Source organism: Mustela nivalis, assembly GCF_964662115.1.
Source record: "Mustela nivalis genome assembly, chromosome: 9".
NCBI lineage: Eukaryota > Metazoa > Chordata > Mammalia > Carnivora > Mustelidae > Mustela > Mustela nivalis.
Genome location: NC_139028.1, coordinates 90,551,011 through 90,578,506, shown reverse-complemented (window position 1 = coordinate 90,578,506; position 27,496 = coordinate 90,551,011). Strand labels below are relative to the sequence as shown.

The window sequence follows — 27,496 nt, the reverse complement described above, 5'->3', positions numbered from 1 at the left end:
GAGAGAGATTGGAGGAAGCAGGCTCCCCACTGAACAGAGAGCCCGATGTGGGGCTCGATCCCAGAATCCTGGGATTATGACCTGAGCTGAAGGCAGAGGCCCCAACCCACTGAGCCACCCAGGTGCCCTGATAGCACAGTTTTATATTCAAATTTGTTTGTGGTCCTCCAATATGGAATACTTTAATATGTAGCTGACTTTTGAACTATACAGGTTTGAACTGTGTGGGTTAACTTAAATGTGGATTTTTTAAAAATAAATATGGTACAGTACTGTAAATGTATTTTCTCTTCCTTAAGATTTCTTTTAAAGATTTGTTTTTTTTGAGTGAGCGAGAGAGAGGTAGAAAGCATGCATGCTCGCAAGTGCATGGTGGGGAGGGGCAGAGGGAGCGAGAACCCCCAATCAGACTCTGTGCTGAGTGTGGAGCCTGGCCCGGGGTTTGCTCCCACAATCCCGAGATCACTACCTGAGCTGAAACCAAGAGGTGGAGGCTCAACCAACTGAGCCACCCCGCTGCCCACACTGATGATTTTCTTAATAATGTTTTCTCTAGCTTGTTTTAATGTAAGAACACAGTATATAATACATGTACCATATAAAATATGTGTTTATAGACTAGTAAAGCTTATGTGGATTTTCGACTGTGCAGTGGGTCGGTACCCCTAACCCCTGTGTTGTTCAAGGGTCAAGTGTACGGTTGACTATTTTGAAACTTACAACACTAAGCCAAGCTGAGTATATTATGAACTATGAGATTCCTACTGTTGAAGTGTCTGGGAGAATTCAAAGAAAAGATCAATGATTTCACAAAGTCCCCGCATTTAAGCCAGACTTCAAAGACAGAGAAAAACAAGGAGAGGCGTGCATGGGTGGCTCTGTTGGTTGAGCGTAGGACTCTTGGTTTTGATTCAGATCATGATCTCAGGGTTGTGAGGTCAAGCCCCAAGTCAGGCTCTGTACTCAGCAGGGAGTTTCTTGAGATTCTCTCTCCCTTGTCCCCTCTGCTCCTCCCCTTACTCTCGAGTGCTCCCCACTCCCAGGTTAAATAAATAAATCATTAAAAAAAAAATACAAGGAGAAAAGGAGGGGGTTCAGAACTGATTGAGGATGAGCAAGTGGCTGGTGGCGAGGGAGGGCGGGGTGTGATGGGAAACCTTGAGGTCCATTCAGAGAATGGAGAATTTTTGACTTGACAGTAGGGTTAATTTCCCTGTGGTGGCAAAGGTAGGAGGGCAGTTTGGAGTGAGAACCACAAAGAATATCACATGCCAGACTAAGGGGTCTGGTCTTTTTTATCCAGTGGGTAATGGGGAGCCACCGAAGTTTTTTAGGCATAGTTGTGACATGCTCAGCACAGTGATCTAGAACATTCTTCCGATGCAGGCTGTAAAGAGGGAAGAAAACAGATATGAAGACCAGGGAGGAAGCTACTGAGGTAGTTATAAGGACATAAACTAGTATGATGGCTGGGGACAAGGGAAAAAAAAGGAGATATTGTTAGAGCTGAATTTAGAGTTTGATGACTAATGGAATGTGTTGATGAAAGGAGGAATAAAAAAGACTCTAAAGATTTGAGATTGGATGCCACTTACAAAATAGAGAAATCAAGACGGGGAGGAGCTAGGCATATTTTAAAAATGCTCAGTGGGTGAGGATTTGCACAATTCAAATTTCTGTCTTACAGGACTCCTCTGAGCCTTTAGAGAGAGGTATCCTCCAGAATTTCCCAGGTTATCCCCAGAGACCCCTTCTCCTGCACCCCAAACTTCAAGCCTTAGACCTTTAGCAACATCAGCCCGACGCTGATAACAAGGAAACGTCTCGCAGGAAGCCTTACTCCCAGGACACTGTGTTCTAGTACCCAGGTGGGTTTGCATTTGCCTGTCTCTTCAAGCAGTCCTTCTAGGGCCTATTTTGTCACGCCTCGGATTTGCAGCATCGGGGAAGTGCATTATCGATTTTGAGAGGGAGAGGAGTGAGGATTTCACACTTGTGCCTGAAGGGTTGGAAACTGTGGAGGAAATTGGAAAATTCTTAGGAAAAAGGAGGTGGAAGCTCTTTTCTCTTCTCCATGCTGCTACAGTTCTCCTTTAGACATTGTTTCCTTTGGAACAGGCCTTTGGCTTTTGAAACATCCTGTGTGGATTTAACACCAGGTCCTCCAAATGGACTTATCTCTAGATCTGCTACAAGCTCTTCAACTGACATTGAAGGACGCGATTCCAGTTAAATCCAAGTCTTCTCTTAGCAGAAAGCCATCAGTGTAATTTTTTAAAAAATCAAATTATATACCTAACCTAAAATTTATCATTTTAACTTTTAAGTGTACAATTCAGTGGCCTTAAATACATTGACTGTTGTATAACTATTCTCCGGAACTGTTTCATCTTCCCAAACCGAAACCCCGTATCCACAAAACAATAACTCTGCACTCCTCACTCCCCCGGCTCCTGGGGACCTCTCTTCTCTTTTCTCTCTGTGAATCTGACCACTCTAGGGACCTCATTTAAGTAGAATCACACAGTATTAGTCCTTTTGTGACTAGCTTTCTTCACTTAGCATAATGTCTTTCAGGTTCATCCATGTTGTAGTGTGGGTCAGAATTTCCTTTCTTTTTAAGGCTGGTTAAGACACCATTGTATGGCTCGATAGACCACACTTGTCTGTTCATTTGGACCTTTGTGTTGTTTCCATTTCTCTGTGATCGCCAGGGACTTGTGTAAGCAGTCTCTGCATGGGACTTCCCTCCCCACAAATTGGAGATGCCTTTTGAGTTTGTTTTAGTCTTCTATTAGAATAGTGTTCTAACGTGTTCTATCAATTAGATAATTGATAATAGAAAATCACAAGCCGTCACATTAAATCAAGATGTGAGACTGAGCTCATTAAACTTTAGGGAAAAATACTTCTTAATCCAGACTTCAAGTGGTTTTGGATAGTAATTGTTCTGTACTTGTTGCGGGGAGCAGGGGGGCTTGGTCCCAGGAGCTCTGCAGGGAAAGATGAGGGCCAACTCAGTTAGCAGTTGAGTCTCTCTGTGTTCTCCTACATCTTTGTGCTGTGGGACCTGCTCTGCTCTCCTACATCTTTGTAGGAGACCCTCAGACTTTGCGGCGGAAAAGTGAGTAGGTTCGTTGGAGATCCTAGACACCACAGAAAAGAATTTGGGTGTTTCCCAGGAACATGCTGCTTCAGAGATTGCTGTTGTTCTTAGTTTTGAGTAGGAGAATCATTGGCAGAGGAATTTGGTGAAATAGGGATATAGAGAAACCACCAGAATCCAGCACTCAGCCTGGCTTCCCACACCATCCTTTTCTCCTTCCCCGAAGACTTCGGTTTAGAGAAAAAAAAAATAGTGTCGACTGAGTTATTAGGTTGGAATAACTTCAAGTCTAGTTTAATGAGTTTCTCCTCCTTTGCCAGCCTTACAGGGAATCAGCTTTATCATTTGAATTTACTGGTTCCCAAAATGTGTGCCATGGTGCCCATGGGCGCTGGAGTAAACATGCAGGGATACTATGAGATAAATTAAATTTTTAGGGGAAACACAACTATACTGGACGGTTGTGGGATACCCAAGAACTATGAGTTCAAGGTGCTCATAGTTTCAACATTAGGTCGCACTGCATTCCTTCCAATGGTGCCCTATCTTTGTGAAGCTGGGTGTTAGGTGGTTGTAAGTTGTGCTAAAAACTGAGTACCTAATGAAAATCAGTGTGGAGTAGGAGATGAGATCCGGTTCCAAAGTTTAAGAAGTTGTATGATGCCCAAGAGGGGTACACTATCCATTAATAAGTAATTGTGGCCATTTAAGAATGAAATAAAAATACATTTTTTCAATTTATGTGTATTATTCTTTCAAATGGCCACGAAATTATTAGGACATAAATACTTGGTAAGTTGTTTGGATTTTGACACTTAAGAAATGGAACTGTTAAGTATTTCTTTCATTCAAGGGGTGCTGCAAAAAAATTACTGAGACACTAAGGGCCCCATGTACCAAGAGAATTTGGGATTCTTTGCTTTAATTTATCAGAAAATTCCCAAAATATTTACTTTTAAATATATCAAATATGGGGCTGGAGGTGAGGTAACAAGAGAAATAAAATAAACACTTTGCTTGGAGATTTCTTAAAGGATACGTCTTTATTTTAATGATTATAAAATTTAATATGTATTATTTATTTTAAAAAACCCAAAAGGGTTCAGAATAGAAAATAAAATCTCCATACTCCCATTCTCTGTTCCTCCCCCACTTCCCAGAGATGACCGCTGTTAACATTTTGGTGGATATTCTTCCAGACTTTTATTTCTCTCACGTGTATTTAAGATTAGATGTTATACAAAAATTGGATCATAGACCTTCTATTTTGCTTATTCCTTTTAAAAATTCACTATATCACAGCTATCTTTCCATGTCAACATGAATAGATTTGTAATCATACATAATGCATATATATTTAAACAGATTTACAAATAGACCTTCAAGGGGAAAAAAACCCTTTCAATTCTAAAACCTAATTTATGAATAACTCTAGGAGGATTCCACTGGTACAGTGGCTCAATCGTGCCCCCTTGTGGCTTGGCATGATATGTAACATTTTTCTTCAAAGATTTGCGTGTAGTGCCTTGTATTCTGACATGGAAGATATAAAAGTGAATGAAATTGGATCTGTTTTAGAAACTCACAGTCCATAAGAGGAGATGAATTGTATAGCTAAATAACTATAGGAGTCAAGAAGAAGTAATTAGGCACATCATAAGAGAGCTACAGTTAAATATCCCATAGGAGCAAGGGGTTAGTCCGTCTGTGAAGATTAAGGACTTCATGGCACACTCACAGGGACAGCGGTAACGACAACAATAACAGAAAATGTTTAATGAGCGCTTTTAAGCCAGGCACTGCTCTTTGCACTTTTTATAGCAAAGATGGAATTCCTCTCTTCTAAGCTTTACTCAAGGGAAGGATTTCGACTCGTGGGGTGATGATGAGGAGATGGAATGAAGGCAGGGGATAGTACCCTCGGTAAGGGAGCGGCAGGAGCACATGCAGTCTGCACAGAGAGGATTGGGCCTTGTAGACTGCCGGGAATGAAGTGGGAAAGGACATCAGAAAGAGGAGAGTGCCTCAAATCCTAGGCTAAGGAATGTGATCTTAATTCTGCGGACAGGCAATGGTAACAAATGATCCAAGTTTTGTGATCAGGAGAGCCATTTTATTGGAGCTGGACTTTTGGAAGATTAACTTTTCAGCACTGTAAAGATGAGAGGCTACTGCAAAAGTCCGGGCAAGATATGATGTTGCTCAGAAGAGGTGCAGCAGAAAATGGAACGGAGACATGAATCTGAGCTTGGTTAGGATGGCGGCAATGACAGCATCTCTTTCTTGAATTTCAGTCTAATTACTGATGTAAAGCCACAGTAACATTTGGTGAACTTTGAATGGAGGTCTTCATACCCCATGGTTCATAGATTGATTTGCCAGGGCTCACATGCTGATTTCCTCCTTCTCCTCCAAACTAGTTATTTTAGGGATACAGCTAGAATGCATTATTCAGCCTCTCATTTGGTAATTTTGACAGAGCTCAGGTCCTCTGGTAGGGCGTACTATTCCTAGCCATTTAATATGGGATCGTGGCATGGTATGTGGAGAATGGTGTTATAATATGTTTCTCTTTTCCAGTGAATGTGACAGCAGAGGGAATTCGCTGAATCTGAGCAAACAGGGTTAGGACTAGGTCTGAGGAGCTGATTCTAAGGATGGAAGATAACTGGAGAGAAGTGGAATTGCAACGGTCAGGTGCAATTTTGTGGCCCTTTAAAAAGATGAGATGGTCAAATGAGATGATGGGAGTTTAGTTTGCCTTCCAGAATAATCTATTTGGTTTTTTTTTTTTTATAAATGGTTATCTAAGAAATCCAAATCCTGCCTTTAATATTATAAGCACGCAGGGTGGTAATTCTCAAAGCAAGGTCACCAGTTCAGTGGTGAGCCTTCAGGATCTTCTCGATGGGCTTAAGCGTATCCCATAAATGGACAGGGTGTAAGGCGCATCGGCTCACATTTATCTCTAATAAAGCTATAACAGATGATTCGGATCGCTTCCTCCCAGTTCTTGCTCCTCTCCGGCTTTCCCATGCTGATGTGGGAGCGTCCCTTACACAGCTCGGGGCTCACTCATGTGGAAAGAAGTGACCATATTGATTGCTCTTCCTGCATTTTCCCAGTAACTGGTGAACTTCTCTGCACTTCGTGGGTCCTCTGGAATATTGTTCCTTGAGAAAATGTCTTGAGTTGGATCACATTTGCAAGATAAGTTAAATTGAATGAGGGAAAGTTATGTCAGGTGTTCCTAGAGTATCCAGCGCCTAGAATTCAAAAAGCTTCATCTGGCTTTCCTCTCTGACTATTAGAGGATATGCTTTTGCCGGTGGGTAAAGAGGTGTGACCGAATAGAAATATATAACATAACATAATGCAGTTCTTGAATTTGTGGGTCACTAATTAACATGCTTGAGCTGTTTCAGACTTCACTGGAGTCATAATTCAAAACTGGTTTGTCATCGGTGTCCAGCAGTATCATATTTCAAACCCTATCAGATTATACTTGTGTACTTTATCACTTTTTAACTATTTAAATTACATTCCTGTTAATGGGATCTATGTTTTAACATCAACAGGCGGACTGGCGGTTTGCATGGTTCATGTCTAGTTGAGTTTTTATGGCTAATTGGGCACATATGTACTAAACTAACCCCTCTCTTCAGAAGTGAAGGATTTTACTAAAAATGAGCACATTTTTATTACAGGCAGTTTAGTTTCATCTCCTTAAGTAGTTTTTTAAACATGAACCATTTTTCAGTACAAGTGTGACTTAATGTGTTAACTGTATTTTTTAAATGCAGATTTCTTTCACTAACTTAATGGGAATTCACAGAAATCATAGCCTTTTAATTAAAGCCAATCTGTTTCAGTGCCAGACATTCTGAAAGATTCCAGTGAACCAAAAAAGAACACATTTCTGCACTGGAAGTGTGCATATGGGACCCTTCAGAAGCCTGACAGAAATGCCCGATGGAAGGATTTGAAACAGGAAAAAGATTAATAAAAAGAATGTCAGAGTAGTTTTCAGAATAGCTTAAATAATGTGTGTACTGAAATAATTTTCTACACCAAAGGATGACTTGATTGAAAAACGGTGACTCTTGCATAATCTTAATGCTATAAAGCCTAAATCTCACTTCAGAATGTTTATAGGAAAAAAAGAGAGCCCACGATGGCAATATTTTTCAAACCTAAAATTGATATAAGTGACTGTATTTTCAGAACTAATTCAAGCAGTCTGACAAGTCCAATTTGGAAGACAAAGGAACAGAATATTTAAAATTGAAAGCATCCTGGAAAATCTGGAATGTACAGTCATTGTAATGGCGGTTGTAAGGAAATCACAGGAGACATCTGGGTACAGTTTGGTCAAAAAGAAAGAGCCAGGGACCAGAAGTCAGAGGCACTTAACTAGCTGTGAGAGTGGACAAGTCCCTTAACTTTGCTGTATTTCTATTTTCTCTGTTGTAAACGGTGATTATATCTACCTTAACCATTATTGTGAGGATCCTAGTGAACTACTGGGTGTAAAAGCTTCTGGAAAAGTAAAGCTGAAGCGTTAGACACGTGGAATTGTTTCTGAGGTTTTGAGTTACCATGGCCAGGCAGGGGACATGTTTTATTTGCCATGGCCTCCAGCAAGTGCCTGGTGTAAGGAAAGGCTCCCTAGACAGAGCTGAAGGATGGACGGGAGGAGGGACGGAGAGACGGACGGACGGAGGGAGGGAGCGAGGGGAGAAGGAAGGAAGGAAGGAAGGAAAAAAAGAAGGAAGGGTTCTTGTTGTTCTTGTTTTATTCTCTCCCTCGGAGACTTGGGCCAAAAAAAAAAAAAAAACTAAATGTGTGATTTGGGATTCTTCGGAGTTTTCCGCAGGTGCGCTGTGCTGGTACCCATCCAAGTCTGAACCACATGTATAAATACAGATAGAGTCTGGTAGATATCCTAGTCGTACATGTGTACAGGCTATTTGGTGGGATGTCTGTCTGTGGTACTAGAAGCGTGGTCGCAGATGCAACATTTTAAGGAAAGCCAATGATAACGTGCCCCCTGCTCCTTCCCTTCTGCATCCCTTACCTTCCCCCTACTGTGGGGGCAGCCTACTACATCCTCCTACCTCTCGTCATTGACTCAAGCCTTCTCTCATCCCGAAGGCCTTTCATGGAGGTTCTGGGGGAAGGAAGAGAGGGGAGAGGCTTGTTGGCTGTAGCCTTTTGGAGCAAGACTGATTGATCATCCTTTCCCCCCCTTTCTATAAGGGAGCAGCAGAGGCTGGGGGTAATTCCTTCAACAAATTGAGGGGAGAAATTCCCTTTTGCTTGCAAGGAGGGAAAATTGGCTTTAGATGACCCGTTGGACACCCGCTTGGGTAGCAGCAGCCTTGCGGACTTGTCCCCTGGCCTGCTCAGCAGAGGAGATGACCAGAGACGGACTGCATGAGGCTTCAGGGCTGGCCGCCGGGCAGCCTGGTCATGTGCTGGGTGATGTGGCAAGGATGCCTGAGTTGATTGTGGTCAGGTGCGTGCTATGGGGCAGGGCTGTTGGGTTTGACTCTTTTGCTGGTTTTCTGGCCCCGAAGAGAAGCCTGCTGGGTGAGGAAGGACTCTGAAGACCGCCCTGTAGGAGAGGGAGGTGATGAGATTTAAATTGAGTCACACTGACATTTGAGACTGAACTAGCACGAAGTGACAATGACCCAGGAGGTGACAGAGCTTGCTTGAGACCCACTACTCCAATGGTGAAGGGCAATTTGACAGGACAGAATAGAAAGCAGAGATTAGAAGATAAACAGAAAACAACGTCAAACCCAAACGTTCAATGTTGTGCAGCACTGAGCAGAGATGTTCATGGAGTTATTACATTAATTAGAAACGGTCCTCATGGGGTTTGACTCCAGTTCCTTAATCACAGAACCAGACTCCAAGCAGATAAGACCTTAAAGATGATTCCTTCTAGGCTAGTAGATTTCAGATGCTGTTCCAGGAAGTCCAGGGTGGGGGTGGCGGCCAACAGAGGTTGCCCAGGACCCCTGGGGAAGGGATGAGGTGGGTGTAGACAGAGGCGGTGGGTGAGGAAGGGAGGGAGATACGCTGAGAAGGTGGGACTTCTGGTCTCTCTCCTTTTAGCTAGAAAAAGTTTGCTTTTATCTGCTTTATACTTCAGGTTTCGTTGCAAGATTACTTTTGTCCAGAGGGTTCCCTGATTTAAAGAAAAAGCTCCCTTGTAATCTAACCCTCTTAATTCTGAGATTAAGAAATTGAAGTTCAGTCTGGGGAAGCGACAAGCCCCAGGCCATGGAGCCGTGAGTGGCACAGTCAGGATCATAGACCATTTGGTTCTGAGCCCTGTCCCGAACCAAAGAGTGACATTAGCCTCATGAATTCAAGGCACATTTATTAAGCAGCTACTAGACAGAGTCATACGGTAGGCTTTTTTTTTTTTTTTTTTTTAAATTTCTCCTTCCTAAAAGATTAATGCAGTTACTGCATCCATTTGGTGCCTTTACTGCCGGAAAAATAACAGCCAGCAGGGGCTTTCTTGGGTTACCTTGGTAAGAGATCTCTGCAAGTCAAACACTATTAACTTTAATGAAGCGGCTTTGATGGTGGGGAAGAGACAGCTGACACCACATTTCCCTAACAATAAACCACTCTGACAGATAAAAACAAACAGGCTCCAGATAACATATAGCATTTCGGAGAACAGGGCCAATAATGAATGTAGACGGATGTGGATGTGAGCCGGGCTTTCGTCTAACGCTGTGTCCCTCCATCTGTGGTGGAAACTTCTAAAAGGCCAGGCACGATGATCTAATCCGGCTTTTTACAGAAACCGCTGCCTGGGTTTATTATAAGGATGGCCCGGTGGGGGGTGGGGGTGGGGGGAAGAAAACCTAGTAGTAAAAAGGTAGTAGTAGTAGTAGTAGTAGTAGTAGAAAACCTAGTAGTGGAAAACCTTCGTAAAGAAACCTAGTAGTATGCTGGGCTGTTTCTGAAGACCTGTTCTGCTCTGTGTTTGGTATCACACCTGAGCACTGATGGTTGGCTTGGCCAGAGCTAGCCGCTGCGGTAATACGCTTCGCCACCTTCCTGGCCCTGGTGTGGCCTCACCCACTGATGTCCTCTCCATGGGGCGTGCTCTCAGCCTCCAGGAGTGAACCTGAGATTCGCAACCACCAACAGAGCGGGCTGCCGGGGCTTTCCTCCGTCTTGGCAAATCCCAGGAGAGAACTTGGCTTAAAACAGCGATAGCAACAGCCATGAAAACCAGTGAGCGGTGGACCAGGTTTGGTGTTAATGCCTGTTGGAGTCCAAGAGGGAAATGGTGTATGGTTTGGAGCTTGGTCATGATGTGGTCGTTAGTCATTAAACCCAGATTTCAGTTAGACTAGGATGAATAACACATATTACTTTACAAAAGGCTTATTTCAGTTCCCTCACTGGGATGTGCCTTAACAAAATACCCTAAGGCATGGCTTGTCACTGGGGGCGGCTTGTATGTGTGCAGTGGGGGGGGAATCGTTATGATTGTACTTGTGAATTTTTAAGTCGTCTTCTCCATGTATTTTGTCATTTGGTGTTTACAACCTTCCTAGGAAGGTAGAGTTTTGATAGTCCCTCTGATTTGTCCAGGGACATACAGGGAGTACACAGATGAGTCAGCCCTGGATAAATTTCAAGACTTGTTCATCTCAGATGGAAAGCTCGGAGAGTTCTCTCTCTCTCTTTCTGTCTATTGGAGGTGGGGTGAGGGGTACTGGCTAGCAAGCAAAAGAGCCCACCCTGAATTACTACTGGAATTCACTGATCATTCCAGAGCCCTGGTGTACTCTTAAAAGCCATGCTCTTTCCTTGGGAGTATCTTTATTAACACAGCAAGTTTCCCAGGTACCTGCTTTCATAATGGCAATAATTATTAATGGGTCTCTAACTCAAAGTTTGAAAATAAGAGAAAGTTCCCATTGCATCTTCCCACGTCCTTGGCCGAGATCAGATTTCTGTCTGTTAGCCACACCAGACATGGGTTAGTGAGACCCTTCCTGCAGAAGTGGGTGATGGGATGTAATTCGCTTGAGCCCTTGTGTTTGGGTCCTCCGACCCGTGACAGGGGCTGCAAAGGGATTTAGGGCCCTGCAAAGACATTCTCTTGTCTTCCAGCTTGAGAAAGCCTCTCAGAGGCCAAAGTGACTGGGTTTTGTGGGAGCCCTCAGTGGGCTCCAGTCAGCCAACGACTGATTCAGGATTGCTCCAAGAATTTCTCCTGGCCCCTTTTCTCTGCATCACAGCAGCTCTAAGGGTGCTCCCTTCATCTTTGACTCTGGTTGCTGCAGGCTAACAGCCCAACAGAAGATGGAGAGTTTTCAGAGGGGGCTGAAAATAAGGGATGCTTTGGGCGCAGAGTTGATTTGCCACCTCTTCTCACCCAATTTTTTTTTTTTTTTTCCTTAAGTAGGCTTGCTGCCGGCTGTGGGTCTTGAACTCACTACCCTGAGACCAAGTGTCTCATGCTCCACCGACGGAGCCAGCCAGGCCCCCTCACCCAGTTATTTCATATGCCGGTGAAATCATAATAAGATGAACATCAGGGGCTTGGTCAAGGGAAGGACTACAGTGAAAGTAGCCTCAGGTGCGGCAGTGGAGCGTGCGGTTTAAGAGACCAGGAGGATGCGCGGGACGCTGGCTGGCTGAGCCTGTGCTCCCTCTTGGTCCCGTTCACTTGGAGCGCCCCCTTCTGGGCGACTCGGTATCAGGCGGTCTTGAGTTCCGCCCTGCCACCGCGCGGTTTCCTTCTCCCAGGGGAATAAGGGCCCTTCGGAGGTCTTGGCGGGCTCGGCGGTTAGTAATTTCGGAACATCACAAAGCTCTGCCCTCTAGTGGTTCTTTGGGAAACATTCACAATCTCTTAAAAAAAAAAATCAATAAAATAAAATAAAATAAAAGAAGAAACAAAACAAGACGGTGTTTAGTGCTCGCTGTATTTGAAACAGAATGGCCAGAGAGCAAGAAGACTGGAGAGAGCAGAGTCAGCTCCCCAGCTGAAACCGCTTTCTGCTTCTGTTGTCACTCCTTGGCCATTGGTAAGTTTAGGAGCCATCCAGATCCACTTAGGCTGTTTTAGTGAAAAAATGAAGCAACACGTCCCTGAAAACAAGGCTCTGTTTGGATTCCTCTGTCTGCTCAGGACAGTGCCTCGTGAGCCCTTTTGCCTATGATGCCCTTTGTTTACATTACTGACCACAAGAGAGTCGGTTCTGGGATTGCATCAACCTCCCCTCTGTTTCTTTATGAAATATCCCTTTGGCATTTCTCACCCTCTAACAAGTATTCCTGCTTTCTTGCATGTGGGGAAGAAAACGCCTTTAGTAACGCAGCCTTTCTCATATTCAGTTTTCTCCGTTTCTTTAAAGTGAGGACAGATCTTAATTTATATGGCAAGCTGAACTGTGTGCTTTCTTCCGAAAGTTTTTAACTTTACCCTTAAGTTGACTCTTGCCTACTCGGTGACCTTGTACCCTAATTTTTCCGTTTACTTCCTGTACTGCATTTGAAGTGCCTATAAATCACGTCTTGGGTCAGCCCTTTCCTTAACATGAATAATATTTGTATTCTCGCTGTGCAACACAATTTTACAACAATGCCAATTTATTTTTTTTGGCAGTCTAGACTTTCTTTTTTCTTTCCTTTTTCAAAGCCCTATTGAATTTCAAGCCTCTCTCTTAGTTCTTGTGGTGATTACTGCTTTAAGGCACTAACTTTTCACCTCTCAAGGCATATCTGGAAGATGTCACATGTGAGGTTCTAGGTGGGCTGACCCAGTTTGATGTGGGTGTAAAAGCAGAACTGGGCCCAGTCAGGCTGTGACGTGGACGTAGACGGGGAAGGTGGGGTGGTGAGAAAGGCCCAGGTGAGTCTCACCCAGTGCTTGGGTTGACCACTAGCAGGCTTACTGCCCCTCTCCTCTCCCTCTCTACGTAGGACCCTCCTTTAATTAAAATAACATACTTTAATGATCTCGTAATCACTGGTTTGTTTCCAGAAGCTATCAGGTTGTGTGTGTAAAAGTCAGTGGAGCAGAAACAAGATCCACTGACCTCATCTCCCAGGCTACAGAGGAGGGAATTTCAGCATTTTGGCACAGGGAGGGTAGAACCAAATAGAATGTTTATCCCCATCATATCTTCCAAGAGCCTAGCTTTTTATTTTTTATTTATTTATTTTTTAAATATTTTATTTATTTATTTGACAGAGAGAGATCACAAGCAGGCAGAGAGGCAGGCAGAGAGAGAGAGGAGGAAGCAGGCTCCCTGCTGAGCGGGACTCGATCCCTGGGCACTCAGAACTTCAGATTGTCTTCCCCTGGCATATTAGTATTGTGGCCCAGCTTTCTGGTACATGTAGCAAAATGTGAAGCAGTCAGGAGACTTCCTGGATCAGTTTGTATGGTATAGACCTGGACTTGTGGGGTCAGGAAGGCCCGAGTTTGGGTTCCTAACTCATCTGTATTAGCGCAGTGACCCTGGACCCTTATCTAACCACATGAGCCTGTGTGTTCCCCTCCACGAGTTGATGACCGTATCTGTCCCCCGCAGGCCTATTGTGAGGCTTCTGTTAGATACAGGATGTACGTGCTTGGCCAATCTCCGGTTCTCCACATCTTCTGAGATGCTGTGTGTTGTCTCCAGTAGGCATTTCAACCCTTGTTCCACTTGATATGAGTCAGAGATTAAGAAAAAGGGATCTCTTAGAATGACACCACCCCCACCCCATATTAAAAACAACCATTTAATACTTTCTTTCCAATATCTTCAAAAACCCAGGATTCTTCAGCTCTGCAATTTAAAACACTAACTCAGCTGCAACAAATATTGCCATTCTGCTAAAATTAAATGAATGCAACTGTTGTAACAGAACAATGGGTTGAAAGTTCTCCTCGTCATTCTGTAGGAGAACACAACTCCCTGATGGGGAAGGGTACACAGTGCCACCAAAGGTCCTCGGGGCGCCGAGTGCTTTGGATGGATGTGAACAGTCTGGTTGGAAAGAGGTCACGGCACGTACCTTCTGAGTGCCTGAGTCTCCTGGCTTGTACCTACGGACGTAGCTCTGGGCAGAATGTTTGTTTGAGTGTCCCAAAGAATTTTTTTTCTTTTGTAAATAAAGTATTCCGTTTATAATCCATGCTTTCTGGGGTTGCAGAGGTGAGAGAGGAGGTCGTCCACGAACATGGGAACTATACGTGAAAGCATTGTTCTGCTCTGCTCAGACGTGGGGCCTGTCGGCTGCACGGGCGAGTCCATGAAAAACAGCACCCACTTTGGTGTGAGCAGTCCGTTTTCTGCTTACGTATACAGACTTGATTTATAATCCCAGTCCGGACAGCATCTGAGTCTAATTACCTGGGTCTATGAAAGTTCGGGAGATCTCAGCTAAGTTTGCAATTCAGGGATGCGCTTTACCAGAAGCAGATGGAAAAAATAAAACACTTTAGTTTATGACTATTTTTCTATTTGGGGGAAGGAGAAAGAACAAAAAGGGTTGCCAAATTGATCCTTGTCAAGCACTAATTAAATATTATTCATGATTAATTCTGATGTTGATGTATTCAGTGTTTTAGCGGTGTCATAAATATCAGGAGGAATGAAATAACTCACTTTGTGTAGCTCTAACAAATCATGCATACCACAGTTCCCATGTGGCCTCGTGAGCCTGCCCCTTATTATTATTATTTTTAATGCATACACTTGTTAGTGACTTTTATGGAATATTATTAGAGATGTGAGGCAATCATTTCCTAATTATGCCTTGCAGTTGCCACGACATTCAGTTAGCAAATACTTTTAAAATTACGAAGAATGAACAGTTTCTATCGCTTAGAGATAGATACTGAAATATTTACAGATGAAATGTCTGGTGTCTGGTTAAAAAAAAAAATACATGTTGTCTGAAAGGGGGGGGTGAGTGGGTGGGAATTTAGATGAAGCAAGAGTAGCCACGAATGGATAATTCTTGAAGCTTAGGGATGGTCCATGGGGGTTCATTATAATATTTTCTGTTTGGGGGTCTTGGAGGGATTTTCCATAATGAAGTATCTGAGTGATTTTTTCCTTGGGAAGGCACTCAAGTTTATTTCTCAAGGAAAATTAGACTCATCGGTTTTTGTTTAAGCGCATGTTCCTTAAATTACAAATCATGGATCAGAAATTGTTGTAAATTCAGTTTGGGGCTGATAGACTGATGATGATGGTGAGGAGGAGGAGGAGGAGGAGGAGAAGGAAAATCCCAGTCGTGGCTTCTACTTCACTGAACATCCGCTGGGTGCCGGTCACGGGGCTGTGTGCTTTACACGTTTCTTTCATCCTCGAGATAGAGATGCTTGAGATTGGGATCTTGTAAAGATCACATGCTCGAAGGACAGAAACGAGGTATCCAGGTTCCCACAGCCAATTCTTTCTTTCTCTTTTTAATTTATAAGGAGACTGTCCTTGGTGACACAGTTGGGCTGGAATGATGAATTCAAGTAATTTGAGCAGGAGGGGACCTTAGAGAGGCTTTCTTTGGAGATGGCCAACAGATGACATGCTGAGTCCCCGCTCCTGGGCCCATGGTAGCGGACATGGCTAATGAATGGATTGTGGCTCAGAATCCCACTCAACACAGTGTCCCAAACAGGTCAGAGGCTCAGAATTGGCAATTATTTTAGAAACCTATTCATCACCTCTCATTCATCTGACCACCTTACTGGATGAGAAAACTGAGGTGTGGGGAGAGGCAGGACTTGCTCAAAATTTCTTGGACTTCATTTCTCCTGGCATCAGTCCAAGGCTCTTCCCCCACAGTAGTCCTTTCAGGTCCAGCTGTCTGTGATTCTCCGTGTGTGCATACATGGAAACTGCTTAGAACAGTGCCTGGTACATGCTAAGGACTGGATCAATTGGCTATTATTATTATTATTATTATCATTATTTGTTATAAGGAGGCAAAATATAAAATACACCAGCTCTCAGGTGTAAGAATGGTGACTAAGGGGCACCTGGGTGGGTCAGTGTGTTTAGCCTCTGCCTTTGGCTCAGGTCATGATCTCAGGGTCCTGGGATCGAGTCCTGCATCGGGCTCTCTGCTCAGCGGGGGGCCTGCTTCCCTCCTCTCTCTTTCTCTCTCTGCCTGCCTCTCTGCCTACTTGTGATCTCTCGCCATCAAATAAATAAAATCTCAAAAAAAACAAAAAACAAAAAACCAACAACCAAAACGGTGACTAAAACCAGGTCAGTTTGCAAAATCATCTGCTAGTTTCCTAAAACGGTAACAGAGCCCCAGGCGGAAGCCAGCCACAGAGCTGCAGCCCCAGACCCCAGGGCCCCCTGGCAACACAGACCGCTTGGCCTTCTGTCCCCAGTCACTGCTCCTCAGGAATTTGCGAGGAGAGCACTGTTTTGAGGGCTCCGTCTGGGGTAGATTGATGATGCAAAGCAGCCGACCTTAACATTGCATTTGAATGGTGCCAGCAGCAACCCCCCCACCTCACCTCTTCTGGGCCTGGCTGGTCCATAAACCACGAGGCTGGCTCCATGAGGCCCTGTTCTGACGTGGCACCCAGATCTGCGCTTAGCTCATAATCACGGGTCTCCCTCTCTGCCCCTGAAGACTTTTGAATCGTTTAATGACTCTGACCAACATTCCTTCCACCACCCATGGCAGTATGAAAATTCTGCCTGCTGAATTTTCTTTCCTGCTGCTCTAGTCTTTATTCTTGGGTAGTTTTGTGGGTTGGTTCTGCTTTCCCCAGGAGCTTAGGAATGATGCAGGTATTGTGAGTAGAATTTGTTTTTTTTTTTTTTTAAATCTGTGAATTAAACAGCTAAGAAGCCCATGTAATTTGTGTGACAAGTGACAGCTTGTGTGAAAATAACTTACCCATATCCTGTTACACATTTGCATCCATTATGCTGGGTAAAGCCGTATGTCACTGGTAGACCATTAAGTCGTAGTCACCAGTGTTTTCCTAGGTGAAAGGGTAATTATTTTTGCTGTTTGTTCATATTTATTAATAGTCAGTGAAGAACATTAGGGTAAAGGATTATTTCAAACAAAGTGACAGATCAAATGTGTGGAAGGCATAGTGATCTAGCGGTTGATAAGAAAAGCTATTAGCGTAAAGATAAGCTTTCGGTTGGGATCTGCATTTGCTACTACTGACTGGCATTTCAGATAAAATAGTTGCCTCCGGAAAACTGAATGGAAACTTATGGAGAATACCAGTAAATGGGTTTGCTTTGGATGGAATCAGCTGTGTTGTAGAATAAGAGTAAATTCCCTATAATGTTATATGCATGCTGGAGGTAGTTTGCAGAGTGATTTTAAGTGACACATGAATATTTGTTCTTTTAATAGTTACGTATTTATCTTATATGTGCTAGGAGAACAGTGTAACTTATAAAACACATGATTTCTTGGATTATTTATCGTTTATTTAAATTAGATATTAAAAAATGAGTTAAAGAAAAGGGAGTCAAAGAAAAGAAATAAGAGAATATTAGTAGAAGTGGTGGTCAAATCTGACAACAATTGAGATAATGATATGTGAATAAGTGATGTTTAAAGAGCATCGGACTATAGACTGGTTGGAACTTTGGGATTAGATTCGCTCATTGGGGATGGCCCTATGCCTCAACATAACATGTCTTATGGAGAAACCATCTGGAGCTCTTACAATATTCCACCTTTGATTTAAATTTTCAGCCTAATATTATACTTTGACTTGGGAAGCAAAAAGCAAAACAAAGCATGGAAGGTGATTCCGAGCAGGTGATGGGAGGAATCTTTCTTCTGAGTGTGAGATGAAAAAAAGATGAAAGTCTTAAGTGTGTCCTTGGCTTAAAGAAAAATTGAGGTCTTGCACAAACTCTGCCCCTCACTTCCTACTTGATCTCTGGGATGACCTCAACTTTCCCTGGACCTCAGTTTCCACATCTGTAAAAAGAGGACTTGAATTGATCTCCAGGTTGCCTCCTGGCCCTGAGTTTTTGATTCATTCAGAATTCTGAGAAGTGGGAAAAGTGAAGCCACCCTTAGTGGCCTGATGTTCTGGGAAATTTAGCCGTTGAAGAAGGGGCTACTAACATCAGAAACTCACTTGCTCTCTTCAAGGGGACTAAATAACTTCTTTAAAGAGGACAGCACTCATCTGGAATGTAAATTTGAGTGTGCTTGTTAAAGTGAAACACAGTCCTGCTTCTTCATCATCACACGCGGGAGGCTTCTGGTAATTGGTGTCCCCAGCCGGGCTCAGGGACAGGGTCAATGATGATTTCCCAAGCGAGCAGAACTCTAAAGCTGATTCTTATAAACAGAGAGGAAGTTAGAGGAATGGGCAAGACAGGCCAGTCAGAGAGGGTAGTTTGAACCAAGACCTGGAGAAGGAAAAGAACACAGTTCACTTAGGAAAATGCAAGTACTCATGGATACAGCGTGTGATCGTTGTGGCACCGACCTCCCCTGCCTCAACCATGCCAGGCACGTGACAAGTGACCAGGACAGATGGTTGCTTGGCTAGGCTGCAGCGCTTGGTGGCAGCAGTGGGGGAAGAAATGAGACGTTGGTGAGTGGGACTGTCTCCCGAAGGGGCTCCTGAAGGGCTTCTGAGGCCTTGCTGAGGAGTGAAGGGTTTGCCACTGCTACTGCCCACCGTTAAGGAGGCAATGGTTAAGGGACACCTGGCTGGCACAGCTGGAAGAGCACGTGACTCTTGATCTCAAGGTTGTGAGTTCGAGCCCCACGTTCAGTGTAGAGATTACTTAAAAATGGAGTCTTAAAAGAACAAACAAACAAAAACCTAAAAAAAAAAAAAAAGAAATAAGAAAGAAAGAAAGAAAGAAAGAAAGAAAGAAAGAAAGAAAGAAAAAGAAAAGGGGCGTCTGGGTGGCTCAGTTGGTTAAGCATCTGCCTTCCATCATGATCCCAGAGTCCTAGGATCAGGCCCCTGTCCATGAATCCTGGTTCTCTCTCTCTCTCTCTCAAATAAATAAATAAAATTTTAAAAAAGAAGAAGAGAGCTTTGAGATCAGTTTTGGGAAGGATAGAGGCTTTAGGATGTACGTGCCCTCCTCCAATAGCTTAGTCTCTGTTGGGGCCTTTCTTGTGAGGGAGTCTTGTCACTTGAACGCCCCCTTGAGGCTCTAATGATAAACGTCCTTGCCCCTCTAGCTGGAGGCCTGGGGAGCTCTAGTGACTGTGCCTAGCAAGGGTCCCACAGAGGTCTCAGATGCTGATTCACAAATCCCCCCACCCCTTCTTTTTTGGTGAAAGCAGAGTCTTCCCTTTGAGCTTCTTGATTGGACAAGGACGCACAATCTCAGGAGATATTTCTGTGGATTAAGAAACATGGGCATGTTTCTTCTTGTAGAAATTCTTCAATTTGTAGCTAATTTGCACAGAACATGTAAGTGCCATTCCAGAGTCAAGCTGCTTGTTCCCTTCTGCTGATTTCAGACACAAGCAGCCTGTTCCTTCCTAACAAGTAGGTCTGGGGAAGCCACCCCCAATTTGGTCACAGTACCGCTTTGGAGCCCAGGAGACTCAGCACTGAGCCAGGTACCCAGGGGAGGGCTTGGGTTTTCTCGTTAGCTCCGATGCGGAGAGAGGAGATGCAGCCTCAGAACCAGCCTCGTCTCACATGGAGTTGCACAAGCTATTTGAAACTACAGTAAAGAGAAGTACCCCCCAGACACCCCAAAACATAAAGAGCTCCACCACCCCTTTTCATTTTAAGCTTTGTATTTGATGTCTATCCATTTGAGGATAGACTGGCAGACTCGTTGGACTGCTGAAGGTCAAAATCTGTCCCTGCTGCTTGCTAGCTGTGGGGCCCAGTGCAAACGGAACAATAATATGCCTTCTTTAGAAGACTTCGGGGTGGAGGGAATGGAAGGAACTTGGCCAGGCTCTCGAGAGGTGTTCCATGAATGGTAGCTCTTGTTATTACCTGGCAGACGTTGTCGTTTTTCTGGTAATGATCACCTTTCCCCTGACGCTGAACCCCGTAGTAACCATTAACAACTTACACGCATGGAGTATAGAGTTTAGCAAAGTTTCTATGTTGTTTACAAATAGGCATTCAACTGAGCTGAACAGTAAGTAGGGCAACTGTTCCTTCCTTTGTGAGTAAACAAAAATTGGAGCAGGTAACGGATATGACCGAATTCCTAGAGTGAATAAAAGACGAATCAGCACACAGATTCAGTCTTCTGATTGAAGTCCTGTGCTTTTAATGGTGCCACAGTTTCACTCTTACTCCAAGAATGTCTCCTCACTCCTGTAAGTGAACCGCACCGCCGTTGCTCTTAAGTCTCAGAACACCACCAGCCGGCTGTGCCCTGATGTGACGCTCATCTGCTTTCCCGGTTTCAGGGGCAGGCAGGCGGGAGAGAAGTCAGCAGGGATTTGGTATGGCGGTTACAATCATGCCTGTGACAAATCTTGAAAACCCAAACCCATGGGACGCCTGGATGGCTCAGTGGGTTGAGGCCTCTGCCTTCGGCTCAGGTCATGATCCCAGGGTCCTGAGATCGAGCCCCACATCGGGCTCTCTGATCAGCAGGGGGCCTGCTTCCCTTCCTCTCTCTGCCTGCCTCTCTGCCTACTTGTGATCTCTCTCTCTGTTAAATAAATAAATAAAATCTTAAAAAAAAGAAAAACCCAAACCCAGTATTCCATTCTATTCACATGTAGGGGAGGGCTCCTTGCTGCTTTGTGGCTGCCTTGGGAAAATGTACAGGTGACATCAGCTTGGACAGTGAGTGTGATTGAGCCTTTGCAGAGGCAGCAACAGTTCCAGTGATGCCCCCTAAACACCCCCTGTGTAATTCGCAGCAGACATCAGGTTTGGGTCTGAGAGTATAATACTCCCCTCTCTCAGAAGGCTCCGACTCCATCTGCACCCCCCAGCATCATTTCTTGTTGGTTCATTGTGGTTTGTGGAACCAGGTCACCTGTACGTTGTAGATTCTAGTCCTGTCACTTTCAGGTTCTTTCTCATTAGAATGCGTCTTGGATTCCATAGGTTTGTGTTATTGCTTAAATGCCATTTCTTCACATCCGCAGAGACTAATTTCACTGCAACTGAAGACTTCAGTGTGAGCTATTCTTGCAGAATGTGCTGTGACGTCAGAGAGAGGGCAGGCCTGGGAGCAGCCCTGCCTGGGTCCTCATCTGGGTCCGCTTGCCGGGTGGGAAGGATCCTTCATCTCCGAGGCTGACGTTTTGTCTTGTCTATGATGAGAGAGTTGACTTCTGTATCCAAATCTTCAGCTTTTAGAGTCTGTGATGTTTTAAGCAGTGATTTAGGAACAATTTAGAAGAATTGATTGGAACACCTCACCAAAACTGAGAATTGCTGAGTTGTGGACACATGAATATTTGTATTTTTAAAAAAATTTGTCTTGTAGCTATACCAGGGATTCAAAAATCATATTATTAAGCAGTTTCTATGTATTGCCTTTGCATGGAAGCTAAAGGCTTTTTTTTTTTTTTTCAATTTAAAAGGGTGTTATTCTTATTTCCTTCAAAGATGTCTTAAGAGGGATTGTCCTCCCATCCAGAAGTTCCTATGCCTGGTTTATGGTCAGAAACATGGAGGACATATTTAAAAGGTGCTGGATTCCTAAGTATCTCCCAGACCCATGGAATTTGAATCTCTGCATTGGAAGACCCAGCAGTCTGTATTTCAAAACAAGCAGAGAGACACACAAACTTTCTGGGTGATTCTGATAAACAGCCGGGTCTGGGAAATCACTGCTGAGTCGGCTGATATTGTGTGATTACGGTGGAGTCAGTTTCTGATTCCTGGCTCTGCCTTTCTCCTTCCGGTAGTTTTGGCGTGCTCAGGGTGAGCTGTAGGGAATGCTCTGGGTTCCTGATTGGTTGGTGTGTATGAGCGGAGCAAGGCCTGTGTGGGTTGATCATCTGGCTGCATAGCACATCCTGTCTTTGGTGCCCTCTCCCCGGGGACTTCCGATCCCACACGTGCCCCTGATCCAAAGCCGCTCCCTCCTCATACACGTCAATAATCCCATCCTGTTTGGATTGCTTTCTTTCATTTTGGGATAACCGTTTCATTGCGGTGTCACTGACATTTCATACAGTCCACCATTTGAAGTGGGTCGCACGCTGGTTTTTAAGCATATACACAAATAAGTGCAATCATCTCTTTTCGAAGAGAGCCTGTTCCCTCGAGCTACCATTCTTCCATTGCCTGCCACATCCCCTGGCACCAGGCAGCCACTGATCTGGTTTCTGTCACAACAGATTTGCCTCCTCTAGACGTGTTCTATAAATGGTGTCATAGACTACGTGGCCTTTTCGTGACTCTGTTCACTTAGCATGTTTCCAATTTCATCCATGTAGCAGTGTGTATCCAGCCCTTCATTGCTTTAGTTGGTCAAATAACATTCCACCGTATGACTAGCCTGCATTTGATTGATCTATTTGTCCACAGGTGGACATTTGGGTTGTTTCCACGTTTTGGCTATTATGAATAATGCTGGGTGAACACCTGTGTACAGATTTTTTTGTGGCTCTATGTTTTCGTTTCTCTAAAATATATACTGAGGTAGGATATTGTGGGCCAGATGGTAACTTAATGTCAAACTTGGACTGTTTTCCAAAGTGGCCACACCATTTTACATTCCTTGCCAGCAGGATAGGAGGGTTCCAGTTTCTCCTAGTCCTTGTCAACACTTGTTATTATCTGGTAACAAAAACAGCCACTTGAATGATAGTGGAGTGATATCTCATTGTGGTTTCCTTTCTTCCTTTTTAAAGGGGATTCCTGCTAAATAGAATTTATTTAATCCATCTACAAAAGGTCTTTTTAAAATCAAAATGAACTTTTCATTGTTCATGGTAAAAACAAAAACAAAAAACAAACAAACAAAAAGCAAACCCTAGAAAATACAGATAAACAAAAAAGCAGAAAACCCCAATCACAATCTTACCACCTAGGGAAAACCAGTGTTACACAATGAAGCATCTCCTCTTAGATTTCTTTTTTATGTAGTATTCACTCTTTAGAGGAGAATTTGGTAGACTCAGTGAAACCAATTGGTAGGATTACAGGGGAGATTTTTTTTTTTAAAGATTTTATTTATTTCTTTGACAGAGACAGATCACAAGTAGGCAGAGAGGCAGGCAGAGAGAGGAGGAAGCAGGCTCCCTGCTGAGCATAGAGCCCGATGCAGGACTCGATCCCAGGACCCTGAGATCATGACCTGAGCTGAAGGCAGAGGCTTTAACCCATTGAGCCACCCAGGTGCCCCTTTAAAGATTTTATTTATTTATTTATTTGTCAGAGAGAGAGAGAGAGTGTGTGTGCATGAGCACAAGCAAGGGGAGCGGCAGGCAGAGGGAGAAGCAGGCTCCCAGCTGGGTGAGGAGCCTGATGCAGGACTTGGTACCAGGACCCTGGGATCATGACCTGAGCCAAAGGCAGCTGCTTCACCGACTGAGCCACCCAGGTGTCCCACAGGGGAGATATTTTTGAGCAAGAAGAACCCTGACCTTTCCCCTTCCCCCCCCTGAGATGAGAACAGGGTTGGGCCCCTTGGCTGTAGCCCCGTGAAGGTTCTGACCTATGTGGAAAATGGAAGAAATCGTCTTTCTGATCCCCACGGTCTATTGAGAAATGTGTCTAACTTTTAGCAATGTAGCTGTTAGTTGCTGAATGAAAGTCCCCGATGCCACTTAGACTTTGAATATGGCCTTGGGGGTGTGGGTTGGGGGTGGCGAGGTTCTCTAACACCCTGAACCTAAGAAACTTTTGACACATGCTGTGAGAGGCCTACTTTCTTTTTTAAACATGAATCACATTGGACTCACTGGATAACGGAAAAGATCATGTGTGTTGCAACCCCGCGTTTGATACATGACCCACATGTTGGTATTGATTTTAAAAAGGCAATCTTTTTCTAGCTGATTAAGAGTTCAGTGGTAACTTCTTATTTTCATAACAACTGAAGTTGTCAAGAGTTCATTTAGGGGTGCTTGGTGGCTCCGTTGGTTGGGCATCTGACTTCAGCTCAGGTCACGATCTCAGAGTCCTGGGATCGAGCCCTGCATCGGCTGCTCACTTGGTGGGGAGTCTGCTTGTTCTCTGCCCCCTCCCACTCATTCTCTCTCTCTCCCTGTCTCTTTCTTTCTCAAATGAATAAATAAAATCTTAGGAAAAAAAGGAGTTCATTGTAAATCTGTGATTTTGACCTTAGAATATATTCTCCCTTATCAGCAGTGGTGTTCTAACTGGCAGCCAGGTGCCAAAGCTAACACAATCTATTTTATATTTTAGCTCCAATAATAAAAACTAAATATTGTGGAGCCCTTGCTGTATGTTGGGTGCCCTCCAGTCTTTTACACGGATTATTTCACTTCATCTGCACAGCCACCTTAAGAGGGACGATTAATCACTCTCCCTGTATTATGGATAAGAAAGCTGAGGCTACATGACTCAGCTTGGACAAGCAGTCTGGCTGTGCTCGCATTCCAGAAAATGGTCCTTGTCTAAAACTCACAATGAAACAAAACAGGAAAACAGTGCGATCATAGAAAGGTTTGCTTGTCTGGACTGCCTACACCACTCCCTGAATGTAAGGTTCCTTCTTCTGTTTTTCTGTTGGGTGTCACACACTGGGCGACCTCAGGGGAGGGTTCCCGCTGTCCTGTGCCTACTGCTTGGAAAGGAGGTCTAGAATTAAGTGAGGTAAATCTCTCCTGGAGGGGACACCACTCCAACTATATTCTTTTGGCCAATTAAGCCCTTTTTCTGGGAATGCATTTGAGGAGTGAGAAGAAGCTAGGATTGGTTCAGCTTCTTTTTGTTGATTTCACCATCCTGAGACACCAGGTCATGAGAGGGATGAGAGCTGTGTTCTGGGAGCCTTAGGGGGGTGGGGTGGTAGCTCGGGCATGGGAGCCCTTGAAAGGGCCTTGTTGGGGAGCTGGAGTTCTGTGAGTGGTCCAGGGCATGGGGGCCGGAAAACAGTATTAACCGCCAGCCCGCTGTGAGCCAGGCGCTGGCCTGGGCTCTTCTTGGAGATTGTGTCATAACAAGTGCCATTGTCATCAATAGCTAATAAAATTCTATTTCATTCGGATCACTGCTCACTGAAGTACGTGTTATCAGCTGCCCGAAACCCTTTTGGAATAGAGCTGGTGTGAACAGTTAAGAGTGTCATCCCTGTTGGATGGACACGGTTTGTAGGTTCAGAGAGATGAAATAATGGGATTCCCCATCCCCATCCCACAGCACTCCAGTTCTGCTGTGACTCCAGAGGCCCCGTGAGTATATGGTTAGTTAATTTTCTGGAGCCTATGAATCTAAGTCCCGAGCGCTCGAGTGGGAGCAAGGGGTGGGGCTGGAACGAGCGGTCCTTTGGCCTGGTGGGAAGGAGGCCAAGAGTCCGTGATTGTTGAGTTCCTGTCCCACCTTTTACCCAAAACTAATTGGAATGAGCTGGGAGTTTTAAGCAGTGTCTTTAAAGCCGTTAGTGGTTAGGGACTCAGGATTAGGGTCCGACCTGGGTTGGAATTCAGACCTTGGGCTACTTATATATACTCCATTTGCTGTTATTTGTGAGGAGGGGATAAGACTGCCAATTTAGCAGAGCTGTTGGGATGATAATGCTTTGTACCTGGTAAACGGCCAAGAAACGTTAGCTGTCACTGGTTACCTCCAGAAGCCCTTCGTACTCTGGATGCCCTTTGTACTCCCCTGATGCTTTCCTTTTTCTTTTTTTTTTTTTTTAAGATTTATTTATTTATTTATTTGATGGGGACACAGAGAGAGAGAGAGTCTTAATCAGACTCTGTGCTGGGCGTGAAGCCCATGGGGGGCTCGATCTCACGACCCTGGATCGCAGCTCGAGCAGAAACCAAGAGTTGGCTGCTTCACCAACTGTACCACCCAGGCGCCCCTCCCCCCACTTTCTTATGGTCCCCCGGAAGGGGCCTCCTGGACACCCTCTGCCGTCCACGTCCACTGAGACCCACAAGATTCAGTGACTTTATGGAAAGTTATTTGGGAATTCCATTGATTCTGCCTTTGTTTGGAGTTTGCTGTTTGGATGCCTTCAGGCTCTGGGAGACTCATTTGCCGCACTTGGTCTTTCAAGGCTGCGTGTAGCTGCTATATTGACACCTATCTGGGGCCAGAGCTGCTCTATCAATTCTTTATTAAGACCAGTTATTTTTTATTTATGATGCTTGCGTGTTCATTAAAAATGGCACTCCCTGTTGGGGATACCATCAAGGCTTTTAGCCAGTTTTTATCAGGTTGTTAGAGTAGATATGAATATTTTAATAGAGAGAAAGAGCAAAGCCTTCAACAAACTTAATTTGTTCTGGAATCTAAGTGACAGGCTTAACAGGGGTGCCAAGTAATTCAGTATAATCAGTCCAGATAGTGGACAAAGAAACACAATTAAATGGACCAGGGAGCTTCTCCAGAGAGGTCTTGAGGGGGTTTTCCACCACTGAGTGGCTGTAAATCACTGTATCCTGCACCCTCTGAGTCCAGGTAAGATCCTGCATAGCCACAGGCAGCTTCTAGCCCCCGTCAAGTTCCCAGGAAGCCACGGGGAGTGTTTTTTGCAGATTCCATTTTAACATTTATAGAGTTCTTTTCCCAGGGTGCTGATCTTATTAAATTATGTACAAAATGATGGATAAGTCAGGTCAGTGTTGTGATTAAAAGCATATATTTGGGGACTCAGTCTGGATTGCCATCCTAGATACCCTGGCTGGTTTCTTGGTGTAGTTTAAGGATTATCCACTTGGGGGAGCTTTATGATTGAATTTTAAAATCCATATCAGCTTTTTATATGCGATGTGAGATCCCGATGAATACCACCCCCCCACACCCACTCCAGTGACAAGCTACTGAAGCAAACGATGGTTGCAGAAATACAATGATAAATCAATGTGAGTGGTTTTACTTTATTGGCAATTTCTCCCTCTGGATTTTGAAGTTATTCTTGATTTTTTAAAAGCTTCCCTTTCAAACTGAAATAGTTTAAAGATAAAATAAAGAGCAGCGGTACTTTCTGCTGTTTCTCGGATGAGTGTTCCACGTATGCGTGCAGACATCAATGCATACTTAAATAAATGCTTGTCCCAGTTAATCTGAAATAGCCAAAGCACCAGAAAAATCTCCTTTGAAGTTTTATGAACATGGTCAATTGCAGAGAAGATGAAATCATGAAGCCAAATGTCTGAGCAGAGAATGCCGTTTTCCAGAGTATTTGCCTCCCAACCCTCCATCATTCTTTCTCTCTTTCACGTAGGTGGGACAGGGAGAGGTCTAATGAAGGACAGTCCCTTGCTGCCCGGGCATATGTCCAGGTTCCA

General features: G+C 44.3%; 1 protein-coding gene across 3 annotated transcripts in view; it reads left to right on the top strand.

Annotated features, from left to right (window-relative positions):
- LOC309841351 (uncharacterized protein) overlaps positions 1-27,496 on the top strand; it is a 166,519-nt gene that overhangs the window by 4,252 nt on the left and 134,771 nt on the right. Inside the window, exon 1 of one of the 3 annotated variants that reach the window (XM_082684242.1) lies at positions 25,378-25,429. The exons of the other annotated variants lie outside the window; for them this stretch is intronic. The gene's annotated coding sequence lies outside the window, so the exon portion shown is untranslated. Of the gene's footprint in view, positions 1-25,377; positions 25,430-27,496 lie in introns of those variants that run through there. 3 annotated transcript variants of the gene reach the window in all.